This window comes from Myotis lucifugus, unplaced genomic scaffold, assembly GCF_000147115.1.
Source record: "Myotis lucifugus unplaced genomic scaffold, Myoluc2.0 scaffold_1261, whole genome shotgun sequence".
In the NCBI taxonomy this organism is placed as follows: Eukaryota; Metazoa; Chordata; class Mammalia; order Chiroptera; family Vespertilionidae; genus Myotis; species Myotis lucifugus.
In genome coordinates, this window is record NW_005872309.1 from 48,241 (window position 1) to 67,758 (window position 19,518).

At 42.7% G+C, this 19,518-nt stretch overlaps 1 protein-coding gene and 1 pseudogene across 1 annotated transcript in view; one reads left to right on the forward strand and one right to left on the reverse strand.

Moving 5' to 3' along the window:
* The window catches only part of LOC102421863 (interferon-induced very large GTPase 1-like), a 30,410-nt gene extending 11,195 nt beyond the window's left edge, over window positions 1-19,215 (reverse strand). Inside the window, 1 exon segment of the mRNA XM_023748310.1 lies at window positions 19,158-19,215. The gene's annotated coding sequence lies outside the window, so the exon portion shown is untranslated.
* LOC111824364 lies at window positions 10,271-10,542 on the forward strand (annotated as a pseudogene).
* Window positions 19,216-19,518: the final 303 nt, after the last annotated feature.

The following is a 19,518-nucleotide window of genomic DNA, read 5'->3' on the forward strand; positions in this document are numbered from 1 at the left end:
ACCTGCCGCTCCGGGGGGAGCGGGCCTAAGCCGCAGTCAGACATTTTAGTGTTGCCACGGAGGCAGAAGAGGCTCGTGCCAGTGCCACTGCACTCACTCTAGCTGTCAGTCTGGCTTGTGGCTGAGTGGAGCTCCCCCTGTGGATGCACACTGACTACCAGGGGGCAGCTTCTGCATTGAGCATCTGCCCCTGGTGGTGAGTGCGCATCATAGCAACTGGTCCTTCTGGTCCTTCTGCCATTAGGGTCAATTTGCATATTACCCTTTTAGTATATAGGACTAGACGTCCTGTGCACAAAAATTTGTGCACTCGGGGGTGGGGGTCCCTCAGCCTGACTTGTGCCCTCTCGCAGTCTGGGAACCCTCGGGGGATGACCACCTGCTGGTTTAGGCCACTCCCTGGGAGATTGGGCCTAAGCTGGCAGTCAGACATCCCTCTGGCATCCCAGAAGCCCTCGGGGGATGTCCACTTGCAAGCGGGGAGCAGGCCTAAGCTGCAGTCGGACATCCTTAGCGCTGCCGAGGAGGCGGGGGAGGCTCCCACCACCACCTCTGTGCTTCAGCCTTGCTTGTGGCTGAGCAGAGCTCCCCCTGTGGGAGTGCCCTGACCAACAGGAGGCAGCTCCTGCATTGAGTGTCTGCCCTCTGATGGTCAGTGTGTGTCATAGTGACCAATCATTCTGCTGTTAGGGTCAGTTTGCATATTATCCCTTTATTATATAGGAGTATCTGGCCAGCCTGGGTGAGGGGCTGATGGCTGTTTGCAGGCTGGCCACAGCACCTACAGTGTGGGGATCCCCACTGGGGTGCCTGGCCAGCTTGGGTGAGGGGCTGAGGGCTGTTTTCAGGCTGGACACAGCCCTTCAGGGTGGGGGGGGGGTCCTGCTGGGGTGCCTGGCCAGCCTGGGTGAATGGCTGATGGCTGTTTGCAGGCTGGCCACAGTCCCTGCAGGGTGGGGATCCCCACTGGGGTGCCTAGCCATCCTGGGTGAGGGTCTGAGTTCCGTTTGCAGGCTGGCCACAGCCCCTTCAGGGTGGAGGATCCTGCTGGGGTGCCTCCCAGCCTGGGTGAGGGGCTGATGGCTGTTTGCAGGCTGGCCACAGCCCCCAACCACCCAAGCTGCCAGTGTAGGCTGGCTGGAAGCAGGTATTTGGGATTTATTTGTCTTCTATAATTTTAACTTTGTTGCCATGAGCGGAGGCCACAGCCGGGTCAGGTCAGGTGGGAAGCTTGGCTTCCTCCATCGCCCGGGCAACAAAGCCTCTGCTTGCTCCAGCTCCGTGGCTGCCGGCTGCCAGCTTGGTTGGGTTAATTTGCATATAGTCACTCTGTTTGGCTGGTGGGCGTGGCTTGGGTGTAGCAAAGGTATGGTCAATTTGCATCTTTGTCTTTTATTAGTGTAGATACTATTATGATATGTAATTTTTTGCAGTAATGTAATTACCACACAAATCTTTCTTCTAATTAATTTCCTTTCAATGTGCACAAATCTGCACAGCAGACCAATAGAAGTAAAATAAGTAAAAAAATACAGAAAAGTAAATTAGAAAGGAATCAAAATGATATTTCATTTAAAAAACTAAGAAGGCTGTATAGAAGAACTGGGGAAGAAAAAAGATATAACATAAAAAAGCAAAACGAAATAGCAGATGTAAGTTCTTCTTTTATAGTATTTGCTTTAATGTATGTAAATGGATTAAACTCTACAATTAAAAGGTAAAGATTCTCATAATGGATTAAAATGATTACCTTTTGATCTTTCTGAGGTTTTAGCCAAAGATTGTATAGTCATACCCGGGAGAGATTTATCATAGTGAATCTCTTAATTCTGTTCTATTTTTCTTTTGGAGAGGCTGATAAAGTTCATACTTATGAGGCTTTGGTTTCTTTTCTTCAAGAAGTCTTTCTTCAAATTATCTCTCTCTTCTCAAATTTTATTATATGTGGCAAGAAGAAACCAGGAAGCACTTTTAACACTTTCCTTGGAAATCTACATATATATATCATGAATTTGTAAGTTTTTCTTTGCACATAACTCCAGGACATAATTTGGTAAGCTTTCTGCCACTACATAATAAGAATCTTTTTCTTTCTCCTTCCTATAACCCTCACTGTAGCATTCTTAAAGACAAGGTTTCTTCTAACAGTCTATTCAGGGCAATTTAGGCCTTCTCTATCATGCTCTACTGTAAAATTCTTCTGGCCTCTGCTCACTTGCCTGATTCCAAAGCGCTTCCCATGTTTTTAGGTATTCATTAGAGCAGCACCCTACTTCTAAGTACTAAATCTGGGTTATTCTCAAATTGTTGTAAAATAAAATGCCAGGAAGTTAGTATTTTAACACACATACCACAGTTTCTGTTAGGAATCTGGCATAGCTTTGCCTGGGGGCTCACACATACACAGAACTTATTTGGAAACGTCAAAGCAGGGGCGGTTGCCTTCAGCCAACTCCCCCAGGAGGCTCCAACCTCTCGGAGTTTCCTCCTTACATACTTAACCACAGCCCCCCAGGATAATCTTCCTTTTGGATAATTCAAGATCAATTGAATTGGGAACATTATTGTATATGAAAAAAATCCCTTTACCTATTGGCTCGAAGCAAGGGGGGGGGGCATTATATTGGCTTGAATCCTGGAGCTACCCTCATCTGTGTACCAAGTTAAACATATAAAGTACTTTTCCCAGTGTTTTACCTTTAGTAAGGGCTTGTTAAACATTAACTCCTTCTATCTTTTAATCTTTCTAAAGTCCCTGATGGAACCATAATCTCAGTTCTCGGTGTAATATGGGACTCGGTGAGGGAAATCCCATTGAAGGGAAGGAGGACCTATAGGAAGTTGCCACACGAAGCCATGGGAGAGTCTCATTCTCCTAGGGGGTCACAGAATGTCTTACAATTTAGGAAAATCTGGAGAAAGGAGCTGTTATTGGAAACCTAGAAGAGCTAAACAAAGAATTTATAAGTCATGAGTGTTCAGATTGGGTTTCAGCGAGTTTTTCAGTGTGAAAGGGTAGAGTACAGAAAGTAATTAAGACAATTATAGCTCTATGAAGTATATCCCATTGAACCAAGTAGGTATGGCTATTATCTGGGAATACAAATAACCTTCAATCTATATTCTATCATCCCCATTTCAATGTTGAATTGGTATAATGGACTTGAGGTTTAGGTGGCTAAGAAATAGTAGCTTGGCTAGTCTAGACATGAAATTAATTTGGTGCCTCCATCTTTTTTCTGTGAGTAGAGGCAAATTTGCTGAGATGATTTCTGGTTAAGATTGGCCTTGAAACCAAAGTAACGAGGAGAATGGCAAGTATTTCTGGGAAAACATCAGAAAAAGAGACAAAGAGTCCTTGAATGAGATGAGTAAGGCCTGAGGACCAGAGGATTCCTTAGGACTGGGGATGGAAATGTAGGAAAATCAGAAACTCCCAAGATAGAGTGGCTCTCTCCAAACTTCAGGAGACCATGAATATTGAAAGTGAAATGGCCAACCTGCCTCTGCAGAGAGCATAAATAAATGTCAAATTATGATAAGGATTGGGAATAAAAGGAATGATCAAGACAGAATGACCTGAATTAAGGCTATGCCTGCTTCATTTGAACTTTAACTTGAAACTATATGCCACAGTTGCAGCCAGGGACCCCGATTGTGCAGGTTAACATTCTGAGCTAGTTTTCCATCTCCTGGTACTTCTGCAATGAGTTAATCTAATCTAATAAAAGAGAAACATGGTAATTAGTGTACGACCGCTACCCTTCCCATTGGCTAATCAGGGTGATATGCAAATTAACTGCCAGCCAAGATGGCGGCCGGCAGCCAGGCAGCTGGAAGCGAACATGAGGCTTGCTTGCTTCAGTGACAGAGGACCCCAACGTTCCCCACCTGCCGCTGCTGGCCTCTGAGCTTGCAGTTTGAAACATTGTAACAAATATAGAAGCTAAACAAAACCCCAGAAACCAGCTTTCAGCCAGCCGGGAACTCAGAGCTGGAGTTATACATTGTTTTGATTATAGAACACAAACAAACCAGATACCTGCTTTCAGCAGCAGAAGCCTCAGAGCTAGAGCCAGAGCTAAAGCTGGCCCAGAATTAAAAAAAAGAAAAAGAAAAAAAGGAGCAGTTGGGAGCTTCAGTCAACTGCCCGCCTGAAAGCAGCCCTCAGCCCCTCACCCAGACTGGCCAGGCACCCTAGTGGGGACCCCCACCCTGATCCAGGACACCCTTCAGGGAAAACCAGCTGGACCCCAGGCCTGTATCCTATATAGTAAAAGGGTAATATGCCTCCCAGCACCGGGATCAGTGGAGCTGCGAGGCCTCCTGGCACCGGATCAGCATGACAGGGGGCAGCACCCAAACCCCCTGATTGCCCTGCGGCTCTGTGTGTGACAGTGTGTAGCGTCCCAACCCTCTGATAGGCCCGGCTCTGTGTGTGACAGGGTGCGGTGCCCCCCCCCCCCCACCACAGGCCCTGCTCTGTGTGTGACAGGGTAGAGCCATAACCTCCCCATCGGCCCTGCCCTGAGTGTGAGAGTGGCAGTGCCCCAACCCCCTGATCCGCCCTGCTCTCTGTGTGACAGGGGGAAGTGCCCTAACTCCCCTATCGGCCCTACTCTGTGAGTGACAGGGGGGAGCTCCTCAACCCCCTGATGGGCCCTGCTCTGTGCCTGACAGGGTACGGAGCCCCACCCCCCCTGATGGGCCCTGCTCTGTGCGTGACAGGGGGTGGTGCCCCAACCCCCTGATGGGCCCTGCTCTGTGCGTGACAGGGGGTGGTGCCACAACCTCCCCATCGACCCTGCCTTGAGTGTGACAGGGGGCAGTGCCCCAACCCCCCAATCAGCCCCACCCTGAGTGTGACTGAGGGTGGCATCGCAACCTCCCGATCCACCCTGCTCTGTGCATGACAGGGGGTGGTGCCCCCACTCCCCTATCGGCCCTGCTCTGAGCCCGACCAGGGGTTGCACCTAGGGATTGGGCCTGCCCTCTGCCACCCAGGAGCAGGCCTAAGCCAGCAGGTCATTATCTCCCGAGGGGTCCCAGACTGCGAGAGGGCACAGGCCGGGCTGAGGGACCCCTCTTTCCCCCGGAGTGCACAAATTTTTGTGCACCGGGCCTCTAGTCCTATATAATAAAAGTGAAACATGCAAATTAACAGTCCCTCTGCTACGCTCAAGCCACGCCCACCAGCCAATGAGGAGTGAGTATGCATATCAACCTGCCAAAGATGGCAGATAATTTGCATACACGGAGCAGGGTGGGAGAGCTGGCAGCTTGTGGGGAAAACCCATAGCGTGGGGAGCACCGGGAATTCTTGGAATAGTAGTTTTGGTGGCAGCCCCAGGACCAGAAGTGGAAGCCCAGAGTGCAAGGAGCACCAGGAATGCTGGGAATCATAGTTCTGGTGGGAATCATAGTTCTGGTGGCAGATGGATCTCCCAGACACTAGAGCAAAGTGAGCCTCGAGCAAGTTACTGTTCCAGTTGGGTTTGGAGGGAAAGCAACGGTGAGAGACATAAGTAAGGGAAGATATCCTAAAACTTCCAGGAAATCTCCACCAATGGAGCAAAGAAAAAAAAATGCCACTATTATTCTGTGAGCAACAAACCAAACTGGGTTGGGGGTCTCAGACAATTCACTCATATGATTGCAAAGACAGACAGAAACTCCCAGATTGGAGAGGGCTCCCAGATTGGAGAGGGTGCAGGTTGGGCTGAGGGACCCCCCTTTCACCCCCCCCCATCCCCCAGTGCACTAATCTTCATGCACCGGGCCCCTAGTAAGATATATTAGTCATGGAGATTGCTGCAATCTGGAGAATGACTTTCATCATGTTGTTATAGACTAAAAGTTAAGGGAGATACTGTTTCTGTTTTCTGCTAATGTTTTAGCAAGACCTACATTTTTTCTTATCATCTACAAATGGGGAGACTTTTCTCTAGGACATGTGAGAAGTTGAGACCCGAGGAAGGCCTCTCCAGCCTTTAAATTCCCACAGCCATTGACTACCAACTAGGTCAAGCAGGAACCAAAAAGATAAGACAGCTGGCTGGTATTCCTCAGTGGTTGAGCTTCAACCTACGAACCAGGAGGTCATAGTTTGATTCCAGGTCATGGCACATGCCCAGTTTGTGGGCTCAATCCCCAGTAGGGGAAGTGCAGGAGGCAGCCAATCAATGATTCTCTCTCATCAGTGATGTTTCTATCTTTCCTTCTCCCTTATTCTCTGTAATCAATAAACATAAATGTAAAATAATAGGACAGATGTTGTAGTTGCTTTTCTCTTCTAAAACTTAAGACTAAGCCATTTGAGCTAGAATTCTCAGAGCTGTCACTTTAAGGGCATATACAAAAATGTATATGGAGGAAGGTAGACTTCATGATAATGATCTCCACTGGACAGCCTGGCATGGGAAGCTGGGGAATCAGTGTGGGTTCCATTACACTATCAGGCTCTTCTCACTCTGCAGTGTGCATGAATAAGTTCTCTGGGAACAGTGTAAGAGTTGAATGGGTCCAAAGACATCCTTCAAGATCTCTGAAGGTAGCTGGCAGACCTTTGATATATACCCAAGGAAAAAGATGATCCACTAGTGATTTGGGAGCTCCAATTTTTATCCTAATGGACACCACTTTAGATCATTGAGCACTGTGGAACAAATTAGATTTTATGTTGACTAGAGAAAGTGTAATGTGGAAATCAACTCATATATGTAGCCCTTCCTAAGGACTGCGCCCCTGGTAGTTATGGAGACTACGCAGATTATCTCTGCTGAAGAATAATGCAAAGGCCTTTGCTAGGTGTAGGTAGTTACAGAAGACACTAATATTTTCCTCAGGAGGAAGTTACTTTTACACTTAAGGAATATATTAGGAATCTCCCTCCCCACCCTCAGCTTGAGCATGAGGGTCCCATAAAAAGTCAACTTTGTCAGTTCCAGTAAGGCTCTAATATCAGTCACAGAATTCCATCCTTGTTTAAGACCATGTTTTCTCTTTTTATTGACTTATTCTCTAAGATAAATACATGTAATAGTGTAAAGGCATTTGTTCTTATAGTTGCCATTCTTTGTGGTCTTGTGGGTCCCAGAGCAGGTGCTGGGGTTGTATAAATGAAGAAGTAGATAAATGGATGGTAAGAAGAAGGAAGAGGCAACGCAAAAAGGGGCCCTTAATTCATATGAACTTTACTGTTACCTATAGAGAATGACTTGTGTCCTGGAGGTAATTATTGGCCCATACTTTAGAATGTTTGCAAGACTTACACAATGTTTTTTCCTCCTAGTTTATTATACAGTTTTATTCTATTTTACTGCCAAATTATGGAGATAGATTCACAGCAGGCAGCGATTCATTCAAAGAAGGCAAAATTGCAGCAAATTAATGGAGGTGTTAAGTATTGTAATGTCTTCATTCTTCTGCCTGATATACCTAGATTTGGATTTAAGCCAATTTAAATTAAAAGTATTGGTAGGGTCAGAAATAGAATATATTGGGGACCAGCTTCAATTATAAGAAATATTAATCATGCTCTGTTAACCATGATGGTTCTGTTCTGATTAGAGAAAGCACATTCTAACCTCATTGAGAGTTGTATGCCCTGGGACATGAGAGCTAACATCGAATGCAGTCTGTCCTCCTTCTGAGAACTGCCTATCATTGTGGAAAGATTTTCAACCTCGTGGCACCCAGTCCTAGAGGCCCCTGCTCTTTAAAACCCCCAGCCCCTATTGCTGTAATCTGGTCCTGGGGTGCCAGGGCTCCCAGAGGCACCCACTCTCTGTCTCTCCCTGCCACCACCACCCCAAACCCCCAGCCTCCATGATTTTTAACCTGTAATGATTATCCGATGCCTACTTTTCGAAACCTGTAATTCCTGCTTTCCCATGTAATCTTGTCCTTCTAACCAATATAAGCAGCTGGCTTATGGTGGGCTGCAGAGAAAATTTTTGTGGATGACCTGCTGCTCTCCCATAATGCAGGCATTATTGAAATAAATGCTCATATATGATTCAACCCTGTCTCTGCTTAATTGGCTGAAGTAGTGACAGGCAGCCCAGACCCCTTGGTTGTCTGTTTACAGTATGAGTTAATATTTCAAAGTGGTTGTTCTCAGTCTTTATTTTACATAATTATAACCTGAGGGTATCTTACAAATGTGAATTTACAGCCCCACTCACAGAGATTCTGAGATGGGAAATCTAACTTATTGCTAAGGAACTGTCATTTTTAAAAAATACACCAAATTTCATTTTATAAATTGAGTCAAGTGGTCTATTACATTAAAAACAACAACAACACTATTCTAAGAAGATATATTGAGAGGAGAAAATGTGGGAGTTAAAAAAATAAGTTTGGCTGCCACCACATTACTGTATTTCTTTATTGTTTCCAATAGTCTTTTGGTGGAGTCTTTAGGGTTCTCTATACACAGAATCATGTCATCTGCAAACAGTGACAGGTTTACTTCTTTATTCCAAACCTGGATGCTTTTTATTTCTTTTTCTTGCCTGATTGCTCTGGCTGGGACTTCTATTATTATATTGAATATTATTCGTGAGAGTGGGCATGCTTGTCTTGCCTCTGATATTAGAGAAAGAGATTTCAGTTTTTCACCATTGAGTGTGGTATTAGCTGAGTATTGTCATATATGACCTTTATTATGTTTAGGCACTTTTCTTCTATATTATTTTATTGAGTGTTTTAATCATCATAAATAGATGTATTTTGTCAAATGCTATTTCTGCACAGATTGATGTAATCCTATAATTTTTATCTTTTGTTTTGTTAATGTGGTATATCATATTGCTTTGATTTGGGCAATCCATTTTTGACAAAGAAGCCAAAAACATACAACTGAAGTTTCTTCAATAAATTCTGTTGGGAAAACTGTAAACCACATGTAAAAGAATGAAATGAGACCACTATCTGATAGCATTCACAAAAATTAACCCAAAAGAGACTTGAATATAAGACCTGGAACAATAAAATACATAGAAAAAACATAGGCATGTGGATTAATGGAACAGAAAAAAAATGCAGAAATTGACCCACATCATTATGGTAATTAGTATTTGACAAAGGAGGCAAGAACATGCAATGGAGTAAAGACAGTCTTTAAAAATAATGATATTGGGAAAATCTGGCAGGTACATACAAAAATGTGAAATTGGATCACCATCTTACACCAAACACAAGATAAACTCAAAATGAATAAAATACTTTAATGTAAGTTGTGAAACCATAAAAATCTTAGAAGAAAGCATAGGCAGCAAAATCTTAGACATCTCATATAGCAGAACTTTCAGAAACAACTCCTAGGGCAAGAGAAACAAAGGAAAACATAAATAGGTGGGACTACATCAAAGTAAAAAGTTTAATGTAGCACAGCAAAGAAACCATCTTCAAAATATAAAGGGAACCTACTGTATGGGAGGACATATTTACCAATGATACATTGGATAAGGGGTTAATTTCCAAAATCTATATAGAATTTATACAACTCAACAAAAAGAAGATAAGCAATACAATTAAACAATAGGCAAAGGACCTAAATAGACACTTCTTTAAAGAGACATAAAAAAAGTGCTTATTGTCACTAATCATCAAAGAGATGCAAATTAAAATGACAATGAGGTATCACTTCACACCTGCCAGAATGGCTACCACCAACATATCAACAAACAATAAGTGCTGGCAAGAATGTGAAGAAAAAGGGAACCTTACTATACTGCTGGTGGGAATGCACACTTGTGCAGCCACTATGGAAAACAGTATGGAGTCTCCTGAAAAAATTAAAAACTTGAACTGCCATTTGACCCAGAGGTTATACTTTTAGGAATACATCCAAAAAATCCTGAAACACCAATCAGAAAGAATATATGCACCCCTATGTTCATAGCAGCATTATTTACAATAGCTAAGATTTGGAAACAGCCCAAGTACCCATCATCAGATGTGTGGATTAAAAAACTGTGTTACATCTACACCATGGAATACTATGCAGCAGTAAAAAAGAAGGATTTCGTACCCTTTCAGATAGCATGGATGGACCTGGAGATTATTATGCTAAGTGAAATAAATCAGGTAGAGAAAGACAAATTTCACATGATCTCACTAATATGTGGAATCTAATGAACAAAATAAACACGATCAAAAGAACCAGAGAGCAGTGTGAGGAGATGACATCGACCCCTGGACTGAGCAAAGCCCGCGCGCTGCTGCATCCCTGCATCCTGCTCAGGCGTCCCACCACCATCGCCATCATGCCCAAAAGGAAGGCTGAAGGGGATGCTAAAGGAGATAAAGCCAAGGTGAAGGACGAACCACAGAGAAGATCTGCCAGGTTACCAGCTAAACCTGCTCCTCCAAAGCCAGAGCCCAAGCCTAAAAAGGCCCCTGCAAAGAAGGGAGAGAAGGTACCGAAAGGGAAAAGGGAAAGCTGATGCTGGCAAAGATGGGACTAGCCCTGCAGAAAATGGAGATGCCAAAGCAGAGCAGGCACAGAAAGCTGAAGGTGCTGGAGGTGCCAGGTGAAGTGTGTGCATTTTTGATAGCTGTGTATTTCTGGTGACTGTACAGTTTGAAATACTATTTTTTTAATCAAGTTTTATAAAAATGCAGAATTTTGTTTTACTTTTTTTTAAGCTATGTTGTTAGCACACAGAACACTTCATTGTTATTTTGGGGGAAGAACATATAGTACTAATAGATTGTCTCCAAAGCTGGACTGACATGTGGGGAAATACCTTTCTCTTCTAGTTTTGAGAAACTTCCTCTTGTTTCCTGGGAGGAGGGATCTCTTGATGTTGACACACATTAGCCATCTTGGCACAAACACCTTGTCGTGTGGGAAACTAAAATTCGTTTTTCTGTCCTTTTCTCCCTCTCCAATTTAGCATAGACTTTGACTCTCTTAAGCCCAGAGACCTATTGGGACCTGACCCAAAAACGTTGATTTCCAGTCGGTTGGGCAATCTGAGCTTTCCAGTGTCACCACTGAGATGGCCTCCCTCTAAAGAGCAGCAGTTCCTTTTTAGATTGTGGATCTACAGATCGATGTTCTCTGCCATTTTCATTTCATTTCTTGAAAGTCAGGGTCGGCTTGTGAAAAGTTGTTACACAACATGCTCAATGTGAAATGGCAACCCTCACTCTACACTTTCCCTATTCACAGCATCAGATGGAGACTTCACTGGGTTTTATGGTGGCTTTCTGATTTTGGTAGCTCATTGAAGAAGGGATTTTGAAAGTTGTCGTATACTGTTAACAATTGTCTGCCCATGTCCTGCCTTAAATACCATAATTGTTCATGAAAAGTATTTTTAATAAAGCTGGATACAGTTTGGCTTGGGAAAAAAAAGAACCAGAGGCACGGATACATGGAAGAGTCTAACAGAGGTCAGAGGGGATGGGAGTGAGGGTGGGAACTGCAAAAAAGATAAGGAAGATAGTAGCCACAGAATACATATTCATAGCCCATGGACACAGACAACAGAGTGGTAAAGGCCAGGGTATGGGTGGAGCGTCCTGGGTAGAGGTGGCCAAAGGAGGTGAAAATGGAGGACATCTGTAATAGTGTCAGCAATTGAAAAAACAACAACATAACTGATAATTAAAAGCTAAACTAAAGAATAAAATATTTGTAATGCTTATATCTGGAAAAAGACTCATATTCTGATTATATAAACACTGTTGTGGCTCTAACATGTAAGAGAATGCAATAAAAAATGAGAAAAAACTTTAAACTGACAATTCATCAAAGAAGATATTAAGTGGTTGACAAGCACATGAAAAGATGGTCAGCATAATTAGTCACCATGGAAACACAATCTAAAACTGCAATGAAGTAACTCATTAGGATGGCTTACATTGAAAAGACTGACAACATAAAATGTCAGGGAGGATGTAGACCCACTAAAACTCTCATACGCTGTCGCTGGTAACCACTTTAAAAGGTGTTTGACAATTTATTAAAAAGTTAAATATGAACCTGCCATACAACTCAGATATGTCACTTCCAGGCATCTATCCATGAAAAAGAAAAATATATGTCCCACAAAGATTGTGAGTAGATATTAATAGCAGCCTTTTCCCATAATAGTCCAAACTGGAAATTCCCTAAATGCCCATCAATAGGTAAACAAATAAGTAAAATATGCTATACATTGAAACACTACTCAACAATAAAAGTGGGTAACTGCTTATACATGCAACAACGTGGTTGAATTTAAAAAATTATCCTGACGAGTGAAAGAAGGCATCAGTAAAATAACACATGAGTGTATTCTTTCATTTTATGAAATACAAACGAATTTATAGTAACAAAAAGCATAGCAGTGGTTGCCTGGGGATTGGCAGAGGGAGGCATATATAGCAAAAGCGCACTAGGCATTCTTTGGCATGATGAAAGTTTTTTCTATCTTAACTGTGGGAATGGTTTCAAGATTTTGATGGTTTTAAATAGGCAAAATTCATCAAATGTATACCTTAATGGGTGCATTTGATTGTGCATAAGTTATTTTTCAATGAGATTAACATAAAATGATAAAAACTTAAATTTTAAGCCAGGATGGAAGATCTCACATGATACCATCTACTATGAGAACTTTCAGTGGGGGTTCATAGACCCCATTTATGTGGGGTATGTGCTTACATTAGACATGACATTCCTGAAACCAGTTAAACCCCATACTCTAATTTGCTTTCAGACCAGTGAGACTCTGGGACTTTGCCTGAAGTATTCTGAAGTCAGATAGCAGGAGGATAATTTTTCCCTTCCCACAGTTTTGTCCACTTTTGTCCTTGTGTATCTAGTGATCAGTAGTAAATTCCCAAGCTGCAGTTGAAGCATGAGGCATTGTTTTGAGGACAGAAAGGAACTGAACTAGACCTTGGACCAGGGACATCCAAGTGCTTGGAGGGTGTGTGTGGATCACTGAGGTGAGTGAAGAAGAACATTCAATCCCTGGAGGCCCAAGGGAATGAAACCCCTTCAGGGCCAGCCTCAGACAGAGATGTGGCTCTCACCAGCAGGGGCCATGCTGTGGGATATAAACAAGTGCATCCGGAATTGCACCCACCTTCTCTCCAAACCTCTTTTTGTTCTCTTAACAGACTGGTCCTATTCCCATCTTACTAGTGTCTCAGGCCCCAGAGTGTTGTTTCACTCTTCTCTCTGCTCTGTCCTTATAATCAGATATGACATCATCATAACTTTCAAGCTGATTGACTCACATTCATTGATCTTCTAAATGCAGGCACTTTGCTTGACAGTGGGGATAGGGAAATAATTAAGAAAATGTCTGAGAGGGTCCTATGAACCCACAATCCTGAAGCATAGAGAGGGGCTAGGACAGTAGGAAAGGGGATATGAAACAGTATTATTTGGGGCTCCTCTCACCTTTGGTGACCTCACTTCTAATTCTAGAGAATGGAGAAGTCATGTGGTCAGAACTTTCTCACATATTTTTACCTTTAAATTAAGACTGTAACTCCATTCTTGTGTTCTTTTTCTGGACCCTAAAGAAGTGTCCTGAATGTCTTTGCAATGCTGACTATCCTCTAAATCCTGCTCCTGCTCACCTCCCCTTGGGTCTTGTGTTCCATATATCAAGTCAAATATCTTGAGTACCTTGCTTTTGTGGTTGTTTTGTTTTGGACAAGAAAACATGCTTAAGCCTTCCCATCCCATTTAAATACAGATTGGATCCTGACTCCTCCGTAGGTTTTTATCTTCTTTATATATCCTTAATTGCAAGATTTCTCAAAAAAAGGCCCTTCTGAATCAAAAAATAAATGTTTGTTGATAAAATGAACCAATGAATACATCCCATCCACTTATTCTCTTTTCTCAGTTCTGTTCTCATATTTTAAAGAAAATATGATACTCATACTCTAGTTTCCCAGTTCAGAAGACCATTCCAACCTTTTCATCCTGATAAATCTAGGGACCTTCTCTATGTGTCTCTCTGGTACCTGTCATGATGATATGCCTTTAAACAAAAGAGATCAAATTAGTACTATGGATCTGAGGGTTAGCAAAGATAGGTTTAAAATACCAGTCTTTATTCCACACATATTTTTGAGGGATGTCAGCAAAGTGGGGAATGCTCTAGGTGCTGTAGGATAATTGAATAAGATAGGTTAGATCCCTGCCCTTTGAAAGTGGGAGTAAGCAGACCATTAACTTATAAATACTCAAATAAGCAAAATAACTTCAGATTGCATTAAGTGCTAAGAATGAAATAAGCAGGTAGTAGGACAGAGAGTAACTTGAGGCTACTTTCCATCAGGTGGTTAGAGAATATGTGTTTGAGGAGTTGTGATTCTGGTGCTAATCATGAGCTGCATAGACTCTTCTTGCCATGTACAACCTTTTCCAGTGTCTATCAAATTGAATTATCCAGCAAGCTCACTTTCGGGGTAAATATCTGAAGGAAATGAAAATGCTAACTTAGAAAGATCGTTACCCCCATGTTCATTACAGTATTATTTACAATAGCCAATACAAGAAAACAACCTGAGTGTCCTTTGATGGATAAACAGATACAGAATGGAATATTATTTAACCATAAAAAGAAGGAAATCTTGCTGTTTAAAACAACATAAGTGGACCTCAAAGGTATTATGCTAAGTGAGGTAAGTCAGTGATAGAAGAACAGGTATGATCTCACTGGTATGTGAAAACTAAAACCAAACAAACAGAAACAAAAACAAGGGAACTCACGGAGAACAGATTGGTAGTTTCTAGGGATGGGGGTTGTGAGGAACAAATAGGTAAAGTAGGTAGAAAGATACTAACTTACAGTTCTAAAACGAATGAGTCCTGAAGATGTATTGTACAGGATGGTGACTCTAGTTGTTACTACCATTATATATATTTCAAAGTTGCTAAGAGAGTAAAACCTTAAAAGTTCTCTTTATAAGAAAAGTAACTATGTGTGGTGGTGGATATTAAGTATACTTTGCAGTGATCATTTTGTTACATACATGTGTCAAATTATTGTGTTGTACAACAGAAACTAACAATGTTATATGTCAATTATATCCCAATAAAAAAGTTAAAAATTTTTTTTTCACTTGCCTCTGCATCTCTGCCTTCTATCCTAGATCTTATCGCGGCAGGATAGTAAGAAGCTAAGAACATTCCTGTGCAAGTGGATAGGGAAACTGAGACAAGAAAATTAAACAAAGACAAATAATTTGAATAACTTATAGCTAGCCTGTGAATCCAAAAGCTTATCTTCCCCAATCATGGTCACTTGAAAGCAAATGGTTTATACCTCCCCTCCCTAACCAGGGAATACAGAGCTTAAATCACCCTCATCTGGGAAATAGAGAACAGAGACCCAATTAATGCCATTTGTGCCAGCTAAACCCAAGGAAAATTGGAGTTAGGGGAACAACAACAACAAAAAACCCCATTAAAGCCAGACAGACCCAAGATAAAAGTAAAACAGTAAAGCAGACGAAGGAATGATCCCAAACTCCCCTATACCTTCATTTTGGTGCATCAGCACATTAAAAATGCACCTGAAAAGCTGATGAATATTCTGCTGAAACCCTCCCCTAAGATTCTTGCCCTTGGACAAAAACAAAAAAAGAGAAAGTGTCCTCGGGACAAAGACTCACTGTGGATTCTCTCTAGAGCAGGGGTGGGCAACCCCTGGCACGCCAGTAACTTTTTTCTGGCACGCGAAACCCTCTCTTATAATCTTCCTTTTACAATTTTTTTCTTAATATCAACTTTTTTTATTTTTCAGATAAATTCAGTGTGGGTGCATCTTAGATAAATAAATAATTTTACATAACATGTATACATTAAAAAATAAATGTATTTTTCATCATCATATTCTGTGTTTTTGTCGCTCGAATGAATTTTATTGTTTCTTCAAGGTTCTTCACATAGGTACACTTTAAGAGATATCAGCCCTAACCGGTTTGGCTCAGTGGATAGAGCGTCGGCCTGCGGACTCAAGGGTCCCGGGTTTGATTCCTGTCAAGGGCATGTACCTTGGTTGCAGGCACATCCCCAGTAGGGGGTGTGCAGGAGGCAGCTGATCGATGTTTCTCTCTCATTGATGTTTCTAACTCTCTATCCCTCTCCCTTCCTCTCTGTGGAAAGTCAATAAAATATATTTTTAAAAAAAGAGATATCAAGTAGGGGTAACATGTTCTCAAAAAATTAGGGTTGGCACGCAGAAGAATTTTGAGTCAGAGATTTTGCTGGTTTTGGCACACACTCACAAAAAGGTTGCCCACCCCTGCACTAGAACATGCCCATGCCCCTTCCCCCTAAACTCTAAGGGTCCCCACGAGACTTGCAAGCAGGAGAGCATAGGGCAGTGGCAACCTGTTCTGGGCTTTCCCCCTGATCCTATCTTCAAGGTCCCTTTTTCTCTGACTTCCCAGTGAGTTAAGAGCAGCCCACCTTGGCTCACTTCTTTCCTATGTTTTTAGGGAGCGCAAGGAGAGCACTGTCTAGGCTCTCTCCTGTTGCTTCTTCTACCCTAAGTTCTTCCTGTGTCTCACAGTTCCCAGCTTTAATAAGCATCCTCTGAAAATCACCTGGACTCCTGTTGTGAAATCTTTTCTATACAAAGTCAAGAACTGACACACTACAGGCTGGCCTGAGGCAGACCTGCTCTAGGCCATCCAGGTCTGTCCCTGTCCAGTAACATTATTATTCCCTTTGTATTGGAGATGCTCTTTGGACACATTGGATTAATGATGTAGAATGGCTTATTGAATTAGAAACTCATCCAAACTTCCTGGCTCTAGCCAGGAAGCTGATAGGTACCTTTTATATCTTGGAATCCCATTCTTCTTATTTCTTCCCCTAAACTGTGATTCCTGTAGGATACTTATTAAATACTAGAGGCCCAAGGCCAGAAATGTGTGCAAGGGTAGGCCTGCGCAGCCCAGCTGCCTCATGGCCCCTCGGCCTTGCCCCCTGCCTGCACCTGCCTTGGCCTGGTGCTGCCTGCTTCCACCACCACACACCTCATGGGCTTCCCTCTTTGGGGAAATCGCGGAGCCCCCCTATTGATCACCCTGCCGGCCAGTGGCCTGGGCCTCCCTCTGTGGGGCAATCATGGGGTGATGGCCTGGCCCTCAACCAATTGCATTGCACCCGCCTTGGCTGGCCTGGCGCCAGTGAGTGTCATAGCGTGGTCCCAGATGGTCTCCGGATGGTCATTCCACTGTTCAGCCGTTCGATTGATTTGCATATTACGCTTTTATTATTTAGGAGGATTGGGCATTAGTTTGTCTTGTTTATTTGACTTATTTGTGTGAAAAGCTGTTGAATCTGTTATTTTTCTCCCTATTGTGGTCCACCTTGGACATTGCATCCGGAAACTCATATTTAAATCATTTGTTTGCCGAAACCGGTTTGGCTCAGTGGATAGAGCATCGTCCTGCGGACTGAAGGGTCCCAGGTTCAATTCCGGTCAAGGGCATGTATCTTGGTTGCGGGCACATCCCCAGTGGGAGATGTGCAGGAGGCAGCTGATTGATGTTTCTCTCTCATCGATGTTTCTAACTCTCTATCTCTCTCCCTTCCTCTTTGTAAAAAATCAATAAAATATATTTTTAAAAAAATCATTTGTTTATAAAATTTTGAAAAATCTTCATTGGTTTAGGATATGATCACAGTACCTGGCCATGACCTTCAAGGCCTCTCATAATCTGGCCACAACCCAGTTCCTTCCACAACCACTCTTTTCCCTCTTCCTACTTTCTAGCTCAGTTTCTTCTCTTAGAATCTACACTTTGCCATCCTTCCTCAACCTCACAGTTGTCTTAATCCTGTATATTGAAGGAATACAGAATACATGTGGCACTTTGGCAAGTGGATTGTTTTGAGCTGAAGGAAATTAAGACCCAGCCGACTCAGGAAAAGCTTTTAGCTTCTCTCTTAAATGCTATTTTTTTTTTTTTTTTTTTTACATAGGGGGCCTATACCAGGAAGAGAGCTGTCACCAGTGATGACTTTATATGTAAAAAAAAAAAAAAGACTTTATCTCCCTCGTACAGTGAACATTTTTTTGAACCAAACATTTGCTCTTCTCATCATTTTGTGAAACATTTTTTTAATCAGAAAGACTTATCTGCATGGCATGGCAAACATTTTTTCACCAAACATTTGCTCTTCTCATCGTCCTGTGAACTGTCCTTCTCTCCTTGAAGCTCCAGACTCCTACACCCTTCTCCTTAGCTCAGGATGGTGTATGAGCCTCAATTGCCTGACTGCCTTTGAGTTTTCATGTGCTTTGAGGGCTTCTGTATATATGTAATTATATTTGGGGTTCTCCTGTTAAGCTGTTTTCTGTCAATTTGATTATTAGACCAGTCAACAAAACTGGAAGGAAAGAAGGGGGTGTAATATGTCTCCAGGAGTAAAGGGTCTGGAACATGTTGGACTCTCTTTAACTTTCTGTCACTGCTTAACTCTGTAGAATCAGGTTTGCTGATGACCCAGAAAGCTGGAATGCCACCCAAAGAGAAAGGTCATGTCCCCAGGAAGGAGGTTGATGAATGTACAGAGTGTGGGTGTTATCTGTTAACGTGGAAATGCATCGTTCTTTCTGGTGACCTATGTGATACCCACCATATGCTTTCACTGTTAACCCCTATGGAGAAGAGACCCTGTCCTTGGAGGGTGTGGATTTATTCCCTGCCAGCCACCACTGGCAGCAAGCAGCTGCTTTGCCCGTGTACGTAAATTTCTCCTATTAAAGCTATAATTAACTTGAATAAGGCTGCAGGTCAGTTCTTCAGAATCAAACCTGAATTTAGACTTTGGGGATTTCCCCAACACATGGCTTACTGCACAGAAGCACCCTGACCCATATGACTTAGAGATAAGACTCACCCATGTCCCTTTTCACTTATAATGAGGCCAGACACAGACCATTTAAATATTACTTTGCCTCAATAAAGATGAACTGAGCTGTTTGCCTTCACTGATCAATCACAATAAACTGCTTGTAAGAAAATCTTAACTCAGCTTCCCTCCTTTCTCCAGTCCCCTGAACTTTGACCCACCCTCCTTGTGGCCCAGCCAACAGCCCTTCCTTATAGATCCTGCCTAAGAGTGAACAAATCTCAGGGGAAAACGTTCCCTGATTACCCCACTCCCTCCTCACCTGTTCTTTCCAGCAGAACCTTGTTGGTCCTTCCTGTGAAGACGGTTCCTTTCTTCGTGGCCTGTGAGATGCTTGCAGCTCTATGGCTGGGTTGTTTTCCACATCGCCAGAGCCTCCTTCCCTTACTGCAATGATCCTGTCAAAAAAAATTCTTTTGACTTGTCTCGATTATTTTTATTTGATAATACAGATTGCCAAATTGCTTTATTGTCTGTTGAATAGTTTACTCCCTTTTACCCAGACTTGGAGCTGTTTTCTGTGTGTGTTTTTTGGAAGAAAGACTGTGCCAGGTTCATGTAGTGTTGTTCCTGGCACATCTTAATCTGCTGTTTCTCTCACTGTTCCCTATGGCTATTTCCAT